This window comes from Tupaia chinensis, unplaced genomic scaffold, assembly GCF_000334495.1.
Source record: "Tupaia chinensis unplaced genomic scaffold, TupChi_1.0 Scaffold145166_1, whole genome shotgun sequence".
Lineage (NCBI taxonomy): Eukaryota > Metazoa > Chordata > Mammalia > Scandentia > Tupaiidae > Tupaia > Tupaia belangeri.
The window spans coordinates 51665-62461 of record NW_006205026.1 but is presented as its reverse complement, the minus strand read 5'-3'; the positions used below and the strand labels follow the sequence as shown (position 1 = coordinate 62461).

The window sequence follows — 10797 nt, the reverse complement described above, 5'->3', positions numbered from 1 at the left end:
CTTTCTTTCCTTTTCTATGAAATTATGCTGAGGACAGTATTCACAGAGCAGTGGGGAATGTTCTCTACCTTGTTTTCCAGAAATGTTGTTCTCTGTTTTAGATGTTGAATTAAGAGGTAGAAAGAATCTTCACATGTGGCCAGGTACTGAGTGGAATTTTCTCTATAGAGAATAGGAGACAGCCATCATCAGAATTCTCAAGGAACTGGTATGTGGTGAGATTTTAACACTTCCGTTTCACAGATAGTTTTTCAAATTGTGATGTATTCACTGTAAATATGTACAGTGATTAAATATAAACTTTAAAAATGTGCAAAAATCAGGTTGCAGCTAGTGTGGTGGTGAAGTCACTGGACTCTCACATGGCCAACCACAGTTTAAGTCCTAGACCTGGTAGCTTGCTTTCTCACTCTCCTTTTCTCTCTGTCTCTCTCTGATAAGTGTCCATGCCCTATAGTTAATTTTAAAAATAATTAAATAATGATAATAATGATATTGCTAAATAAATATTATAAAAGCAGTTTATTAAAAAATGTAAAAAAAGAAGTTAACTTTGGAAGAATACATTCATTGTAATAGTTTAAATGCTTTTGTAATAGTTATTTATTTCATTTTATTTATTATTGTTATTTCATTATTATTATTCAGTTTGACTAGAAAGAAACAGGGAGAGAGAAAGGGAAAGTTAGAAAGCAAACTACTAGGTCCTGGACTCTAATCACAATTAACCATGTGGGAATCCAGTGCTTTAACCATAATGTCTCATGCTGGCCTCTAAAATATGTTTTAAAACCATTTTAAAAAAAGCTAATTTAGAAGGAAATAAAAGACATTTAGGCTAATATAAAAAATAGTGTGATGTAGTATGTAAATGCATGTGTTGTGGTCAGGGTACCAAGTTTAATGTCATGCATGGCCTAACAATAAGAACTGTGCATGCTTAAGCTAGTTACATAACCTTTAGGTCTCAGACTGTTTGTCTTTAATGGAGCTTTTAATATTACTAAGCTCAAAGGATGTAGAAAGAAATAAAAAATACGCGTGGAATCAATAAAACAGTATGAGACATATGACAAGTGCAAAATAAATAGCAGCTGTTACTAATACAATGGAAACCATTGGAGCAGGAGGGTTATGAGCACCTACTTTTAATGAAATTAGACCTACTTTCAGCTTTTCATCTTCAAGTTAAATCCAAATAATTTAGACGTGCAATAAGTACTTATTGTTGACCTGGTTATTCGTCATTTTGCTTTTTTCTTTCTTGATACATTCTCACTTATGATGTACATTCTCTTCATCCTGAAAATTTCGATTGAAAAATTAGAATTTTCTGAAGCTGTCTAAATTATGCTGATGTAGGTGTATGATACATTGAAGTGCTGATGCTCCGTTTGCAGTTATTGTTATAAAACATACCGTTTAATGTTTCCACTGAATAGGTGTATGATACATTGAAGTGCTGATGCTCTGTTTGAAGAGCTATTGTTATAAAACATACTGTTTAATGTTTCCACTGTCTTTTTTTCTTTTTTTAAGTAATTATTTTATTTAACTTTGTTTATTTATTCATTTATTCATTTGTTTATTTCAATTTGACCAGAGAGGGAGAGAGAGAGAGAGAGAGAAAGTGAGAAAGCAAGCTGCCAGGTCTGGGACTCAAACTGCAGTCAGCCATGTGGGAATTACAACACCATTAACCACCACACCACCTACCAGCCCCTCTACTACATCTTAACAAATGGTATGGGGGAAGTTTGTTTTTGTTTTTCTTGTAAGGTAAAAAAGAATGACTCAAGTTATGCGATTGAATTTTCTGACTTAAACTGTGTTCTTTTCCTTTTTCCTATGTGCATTCAACACCATAAATAGCATTAAGGTCCTGCCTCAAAATAGTTCAGAAAAATTTAATTGGTTGAAGCTTTGAATTGTTTTGAGATATTTGTTGCGGCTTCGTATCTCTCTCTCCCTTTGTGCGGAGTCAAAGAGGAGACATGAGGAATATGCAGGATGTGACCACCAGAATAAGACCAGGGTCTTTATCCGGACATGGCCTTGGGTGGCGGGATTGTTATGAGCAGAATGTCTTGGGATTGTTTTGAACTGAATGTTCTAAAGTATTGCTACAACAACCTGATTAATTCAATAAGGACTTAAAACCTTACATCACAGAAGTCTCTGGAGTGTGTATAAATACTAGCAATAAAGTACATTTGGTGCTGACCAGTATTGACTGGCAGTCCCCCCGTTTCTATCCTGTCTTCTTGTCTTTCTTTAATCCTCGCCCCCCAACTCAGGAACTGTTCACCGTCAGTAGGCTCTACACCCTTAAAATTATCTAAATCATGGAGAAAACAGAGGAAGAGAAAGTTCAGACATTTTACAGAAAGGATACCAATGGAAACACAGAACTTTATTTTTTTTCAAATTCTAGAAATAATAAGTGAATAATATTTGTGACATTTAGGGACAAGAACAGAGCTGCACTGAGGAGAAAGATGACTTGAACTCTGAAGAGAACTTACTCCCCAGGTTGTGATGAAAAGGCATCAGCTTAGCTAGACAGAGTGGAAATAAATATTTTTTGCTGAATAACATCCTGGATTAAAAATATAGAGTTTAAAAGAACTTAACAAGGAAGATAATAGACTTTTAACTTATTCTTTTCATTTGTACTGATAATATTTACTTAGAAAAATGTATACAAATGTGAATGATATGCAAATATATGTATGCATCTAAAATTTGCTACTTCAAATATAATTACAAGACATTACTTCTTGATTTCGAATATATCACTGATTCTTCTTATCATTTTGAATGTTATATATATACTTCAAAGTTGAAACAGAAGTTTCTACTATTTTAAAATGATGGGTGCAAAAGTTTGTTTTGTGGGGGCGTGAGTGGCAATGTGAATGAGGAACACAGGGTGGTCAGCTTCCCAAGGTCACTGGCCCTAGAGTTGGCCCATGGCTCACAGTTCATGCAATGAGAGCCCCCTGAGCAATCTCAGTTGCACCCCAACATTTTAAAGACATGGCTATCAAGAAAGACAAGACTGGAATATTCTAGGAGAAATGTGGGCACAATAAGTTGCTACCTATGGGAGAATATAAATTTAAAATTGATGTCAAAGTGCATGTTTGTAGGATAGGGTGGGCTAGGCCCATTATATGGTGGTTTATGGAAAATATACGATAGAGCTTACTTTTGGAAAATATACAATAGGGTTTACTTTTTTTTTTTTTGAGAGAGATTTTTGCTATATGACAGGTGCACTTACTGGAGAGACAGATAGAAAGTGAAAAAAACACCTCCCAGGGTGATGGCCAGGCCATAATCCCTTCTCTCACTTCTCCTCTTGGTTTCTGGGCTTGCACACATGCACACCCAGTGTGAGTATTAAGCCACTGTGTCCAGTCCTCAAACCATGGTGGACTATGTGGAAATCCATATGCCATTTTCTGGTCCTAAACTTACAATTTTTAATATAAGATTCCGTGTTATGTTAGCATTTAAATTCCATGCTAATGAATTATCCACAAATACCACCTCCTTTTTCTGAACTGTTTAGATGCTGGGAAATATGGTGATGTAGGTTTTATCTCTGATGTTTAATGTAAGATATTCTCTTTGTTACTATAACATATATATTGCAAGTAAAAATGATCATTTTAGTATATTCCTTTCTAAACTATAAAATCATATTTAATATATTTGTATAAATTGACACACTTATTATAATTTTTTTGTTTTTCTCATTTTACATATTGTAAAAACTTCTTTGCTGTTTATGATTTCCTATTATGAGAGTTATATTCATAGCATCATATGATATTAATTTTTAACAACCTAATTTACACAAATATCTTGCTATTATTAAATGTATAAATGTATAAAATATTTTTTAAAATATTTAACTTTATTTATTTATTTATTTTAATTTGACCAGAGAGGGACAGAGTCAGAGAGAGAGAGATGGAAACTGATAAAGCAAGCCATAAGGTCAGGGACTCAAACTATAGTTGGCCATGTGAGAATTCATTGTCCTTAACTACCATACCACCTACCAGTCCCTATCATTAAATTTGTTAAATAATATTAAAATAGTTCTGAATTTTCACTATCTTAAGTGACCCTGAACCATGTTCCACTGTAAAAATTCCCCATCTCATTTCACTTTTTATTTTGGTTTTATAAACTATTTTAATTTTTAGTTTATCTCTATGTTTGTACTGAACATAAATTATTTTTTAAAGAATTATTTTATTTAACTTTATTCATTTATTTGATTTTAATTTGACCAGAGAGGGATAGAGAGAGAGTGAGAAAGCAAGCTGCCAGGTCCGGGACTTGAACTACAGTCAACCATGTGGGAGTCCAGCACCCTTAACCACCACATCATGAACATAAATCATTTTATACAAAAAATAATTTTTAATGCAAATATTGGCTCAATCAAGCACATCAACATATGTGTTATCATCAAAAAATAATTTTCCATTTCTTGTTTCCTGTATATTTTGCTTTTTTTCCTATCCTTGATTCCCTATGTCTCACCCTCTGCCATCTCCCACTCTCCTCCCATACTGTCTCTGGTATCTATGGTGGCTTTCTATTCCTTCTTCCCCCCACATTTCATTGATTCACTAAAGATCTTAATTAATCTAAATATTTTGAATAGCAAGTACAGCTGATATATACACATCCATGAACACAAGTCTGACTTTAGGCATAATCCTCAATGAGTAGAATGAACATACTATAAAGTAGCACCTAGCTGGGGCTATATATCTTACTGCAGTAATCGAATGGATTTTTTTTTCTGAAACTTTTTTTAAAACTTAATTTACATTCATTCCTAAGCATTGTCACAGCATACAAAATGTGATTTTCCATCCAGAATATACTGCATAGTGGCTTAATCATTCATATTATCATAAAAAATTTTCCATTTCTACTTTCATATTTCATATATATGCATATATATATGCATATATATATTATTTATTTATTTATTTATTTGTTACCCCTATTTCTGACCCTCTGTCCTTTCCCACCCTCTTCTCACACTATCTCTGGTGTCTACAGATGTCTTCAATTCCTTTTCCCCCTACATTGTATTAATCACACAAAATCTTAAATAATCTAATTACTTTCACTTTTACAATAAATTTTCAGTGTTGGTGTTAACAGTATAAGAAATATAAAAATGTTTATGATTTTATAATTATTTATTATGTTTTTCAAAAATGATATGAATGAAGCAGTTTTACTGAAATTTTGAATGAGTATAATTTAAAAGAGGATAATTTTTTTAAGAGGTTTTTGCTACAGGGCACGTACACTCGCCAGAAAGACAGAGACAGAGAGATAGAAAGTGAGAGATAACCCCCCAGGAGGGATGGCCACGCCGCAATCCTTTCTCCTCCATTCTCCTCTCGGGATCTTGGGCAAACATGCACACGTGGCCAGCGTGAGTTTAAGTCACGGGATCCAGGACTCGAACCATGGTTGACCTCATGGGAGTTCAGTGACATAGCTATTATGCTAACTGCTAGTCCCCAAAAGAGGATGATTTTTTAAAACATATTTTATTCTTGAGACTAATTCAATTTCCCAGCTTACTTTATACACATAGATGCTGTTTTAAAATAATGCTGGTCCAATCCCAGCCATTTCTCACATGCCAGACCACAGTTCATATTCTGGCACCAGCGGCTTTGGAAGAAAATAACAAAAGACAAAAAAACAGAAAAGTATGCTGTGTGTGTGTCATGCACCTAAGTATCAGTGCAGGACGGAGAGAAGAGTGGGGCAACATCACAAAAGAAATGATCATTTTTTTTTTTTGGAGAGGTTTTTGCTCTAGTGCATGTGTGCTCACCAGAAAGATAGAGACAGAGAGACAGAAAGTGAGAAATCACCCCCCGGGGGGATGGCCACACTGTAATCCCTTCTCCTCCATTCTCCTCTCAGGATCTTGGGCATGCACACACATGCACTGGTGTGAGTTTAAGCCACTGGGTCCGGGACTCAAACCGTGGTCGACTACATGGGAGTCCAGTGACATAGCCATTACGTTAACTGCTGGTCCCAGAAAGGATCAATTTCTTTGGAGCAGAAAGACAAATGCAAGGTGTTCGTAGTGTGAATAATTGAGCTCATAGTGCCCCTCCAAATGCTCCAATTGCCAACTGGCAACAGACTCTCTTGGACATAATAATGGTGTAAAGCAATGGGTTGCAGATTGTCATAAGACATGGCAGCCAACAGGAAAGATTCTGTTTCAACCAAAGAGCAGAAAAAATAGAGTTGTGTGGCACAGTCATTATAAAAAATGGTCTTCTTGCCAGAAACCAAGTTCACAAATAGTTTGGGGGCAATGACAGAAGAGTTGCATGCATCTACAAAGGACAGGATGCAGAGAAAAAAGTACATTGGGATATGCAAGTGGGAACTGGTTATGATCAATAAAATCAACTGAAGGTTCCCCAGCAGTGGTACAAAATAAATAGAAAAGAACACCACAAAAAGAAAACATTGAAGTTCTGGGAGGTAACTAAATCCCAGGAGAAAAATTCAGTTTTCACAGTGATATTCTCCAACTCCATTTCCTGCAGGGTTTCTGAGTTTCTAGGGGTCCCAGCAGAGTAATGGAAATGTTAATAAGGTTATTTGTCACTGAAAAAAGAAAAAGAAAAAAAGTTCAAGTTCAAAATAAGAGATTAGTGATTCCAAATTATCTTGGGTATCTTCATAGCAACTAGAAATGTTCATAGTTTATATAAGAAGTCTTCAAAAACTCATGGAAAATTCATATTATAAAAGAACTCTGCATAGATTTCAAATTACTTTGCATTAAAATAGACTCACTTTAATTTCATATTTCCATATGCTTTTTTGAAATCCCTTGTATAAAAGATCTTGAAAAATAAAAGTATAAGTTTATTTTAATGAAAACTATCCTGGAATCAATGCATAGGGTTTTTTTCTTTTTTTATATATTTTTAAAATTATTTTTATTATCATCATAATCTTCTTTATATTACATTGGATTACATATAACTTTACAGTGTATTACATTGCTTTTTCAAAAGGGAATGCCATGCATGTCAGTCAATACAAAGACATTAAACTCCCCACTTCATCATTCAATATCTTTTCTATGTTTTCCCAATCATTATTATTATTATTCTAATTATTTTTTTAAACAGTCAATCACTATTTCTCATTTTGCTTGTAAAAAGACTTACCCATCATGAAATATTCTCAGAACAATCCAGTTGGGAATACTACACATGCCATCATCTACAGGTAGTAAGCCATATCTGTTTCCCACTAACATCCTGCCTCTCTATTTGTTCTCTTGTTATCTGTCTCTTTCCTCTTCTCTTCAACTCCCCAACAATATCTTTCTTTCATAGCCTGGCTTACTTCACTCAGCAATAGATCCTCCATATCTGACCATTTTCTATCAAATTCCAGGGTCTTGTTATTTTTTATGGCTGAGTAGTATTCCATAGAGTATATATACCACACTTTTCCAATCCATTCATCAGTTTGTGGACATTTAGGTTGGTTCCATGTCTTGGCAATTGTGAATAATGCTGCAATAAACATGGATGTGCAAGCACTTTTCTGACTGAGCGTTCTCCTGTCTTTTGGGTAAATACCCAGAAGTGGGATTGCTGGATCAAATGGTAGTTCTATTTGTAGATCTTTGAGGAACCTCCATATTGTTCTCCACAGTGGTTGAACTAGTTTACATTCCCACCAACAGTGGAGGAGGGTTCCCTTTTCACCACATCCCCGCCAACACTTATCACTTTTTATATTCTTAATCTTTGCCATTCTGACAGGGGTTAGGTGGTATCTCATTGTGGTTTTTATCTGCATTTCCCTTATGATGAGGGATGTCGAGCATTTCCTCATATGCTTTTTGGCTGTTCGTATGTCTTCCTTAGAGAGACTTTTGTTCAGCTCACTTTCCCATCTTTTAATCGGGTTAATCATTTTTTTTCGCATAAGGCACTTGAGTTCCCTATGTATTCTCGTTATCAGTCCCTTGTCTGAGGCATATTTAACAAAAATATTTTCCCATTCTGAGGGTTGTCGGTTCACACTTGTTACTGTGTCCTTTGCTGTGCAGAAACTTCTTAGTCTAATATAGTCCCACTTGTCTATTTTAGGGATTATTGCCTGTGCTTTGGGAGTCTTATTTAAGAAGTCTTTGCCTACTCCAAAGTCTTCCAGAATTTCCCCAGCATTTTCCACCAGTAGTTTTATTTTTTGAGGTTTTAGGCTCAGATCTTTGATCCATTTTGAGTTGATTATTGTTAAGGGTGAAAGATGAGGGTTCAGTTTCATTTTTCTGAAGGTGGATACCCAGTTTTTCCACCACCATTAACTAGAGATTTTCCTTTTCCCAATGGATTGACAGATACCCTTTGACAAAAATCAGTAGGCTGTAAGCTTTGGGGGATATTTCTGGGGTCTCTATCCTATTCCATTGGTCTATATGTCTGTTTTTATGCCAATACCATGCTGTTTTGATGAGCACAGCTTTATAGTATATCTTGGGATCAGGGAGTGATATGCCTCCTACTCCATTCTTCTTGCACAGGATTGCTTTTGCGATAGGAGGTCTTTTATGATTCCAGACAAATTCTATGATTGTCTTTTCTAGATCTATGAAGAATATTTCTGGTATTTTGATTGGAATTGGATTAAACATGTAGATTAATTTGGGTAGAATTGCCATTTTGATTATGTTAATTCTTCCAATCCAGGAACATGGAATGTCCTTCCACTTTTTTATGTCATTTTCAATATTTTTTGTAAGATTTTCATAGTTTTCCTTATAAAGGTCTTTGACTTTCTTAGTTAGGTTTATCCCTAGGTATCTTATACATATTGTGGCTACAGTGAAAGGGATTACTTTATTCAGCTCTACTTCATTCAACTTGTTGTTCATATATAGAAATGCTACTGATTTTTGGATATTGATTTTGTATCCTGCCACTTTACTGTATTCAGTTACTACTTCAAGTAGTTTTTTCATGGAGGCTTTTGGGTCTTCTCAGTATACCATCATGTCATCTGTGAATAAAGATATTTTCAACTCTTCTTTGCCTATTCGAATGCCTTTTATATCGTTCTCTTCTCTGATTGCATTAGTTAAGACTTCCAGTACTATATTAAAGAGTAATGGAGAAAGTGGGCAGCCTTGCCTAGTATCTGTTTTTAGCAGAAAAGCTTTCCATTTTTTCCCATTCAGTATAATGTTGGCTGTAGGTTTTTCATAGGTGGCTTTTATTGTGTTAAGAAATGACCCTTCTATACCAATCTTACTGAAGATCTTAATCATAAAAGGATGTTGTATTTTATCAAATGCTTTCTCTGCATCAATTGAAATGAACATATGGTTTTTATCTTTCTTTATGTTAATGTGGTGTATTACATTTATGGTCTTGAACCACCCTTGCATCCCTGGAATAAGGCCTACCTGGTCATGATGAATAATATTTGTTATTTGTTGTTGGATACAATTTGTGACTACCTTGTTGAGAATTTTTGCATCTATATTCATCAGTGATATTGGTCTGTAGTTTTCCTTTTTTGTCATGTCCTTATCTGTTTTTGGGATGAGAATGATGGAGGCTTCATAAAATAAATTTGGAAGGTTTCCTTCCTTTTGAATCTTTAGAAATAATTATAGTAGGATAGAGGTTAACTCTTCCTTAAAAGTTTTGTAGAAGTGAAGCCATCTGGGCCTGGGCTTTTCTTTGTTGGGAGGTTATTTATTACTGATTCAATCTACTGGCTTGTTATTGGTCTATTCAGGTTCTCTATGTCCTCCTGATTCAATCTTGGTAGATTATATGCATCTAGGAATTTGTCCGTCTCCTCCAAGTTATCTTGTTTGTTGGCATATAGACGCTCATAGTATCCTCTAATGATATTTTGTATTTTTGCTATGTCTGTTATAATATTGCCTGTTTCATTGCATATTTGGTTAATCTGGTTTCTTTCTTTCTTCTCCTTGCTCAATCTAGCCAATGGTGTGTCGATCTTATTAATCTTTTCAAAGAATGAGCTTTTGCTTTCATTGATTTTCTGTATGGTTCATTTATTTTCTATTTCATTTGTTTTGCTCAAACATTTATTATTTCTATTTGGCCATTTTGTGGTTCATTTCTTGTTTTTCCAATTAACTGAGTCATGATGATAGGTTATCTATTTGCCATCTTTCCATCCTTTTCTTATGTGAACTAATTGCTATGAATTTTCCACTTATGACTGCTTTTGTTTTGTCTCATAGATTAAGGACACTTGTGTACTCATTATTATTTGTTTCAAAAATGTCTTTGATTTTACCCATAATTTCTTTAGTAGTGAAGAAGTCATTCAAAAGTAGGTTGTTCAGTTTCCATGTGTTTGTGTATTTTCGGGGTTGTTTCTTGAAATTAATCTTGAGTTTAATTCCATCATGATCAGAGAAGATGCTGGATACAGTTTCTATGCCTTTGAATCTGTAAAGACTTGATTTGAAAACGTTACATGCCGGGATGAGAAAAATGTATATGTTGTGGATGTAGAGTGGAAAATTCTATAGATATCTGTCAAATCCCTTTGATTTATAGTATCATTTAGGTCCTGTATCTCTCTATTTATTTTCTGTCTAGAAGATCTGTCTAAAGTAGATAATGGAGTGTTGAGGATTTCAACAATTATAGTATTTCTCCCTATCTCTCCTTTTAGCTCCAGCAGTCTTTCCTTCACATATTTAGG

At 34.6% G+C, this 10797-nt stretch overlaps 1 pseudogene; it reads right to left on the bottom strand.

The window, feature by feature from the left end:
- Positions 1–5786: 5786 nt before the first annotated feature.
- On the bottom strand, positions 5787–6620 carry LOC102493545 (olfactory receptor 5I1-like; annotated as a pseudogene).
- Positions 6621–10797: the final 4177 nt, after the last annotated feature.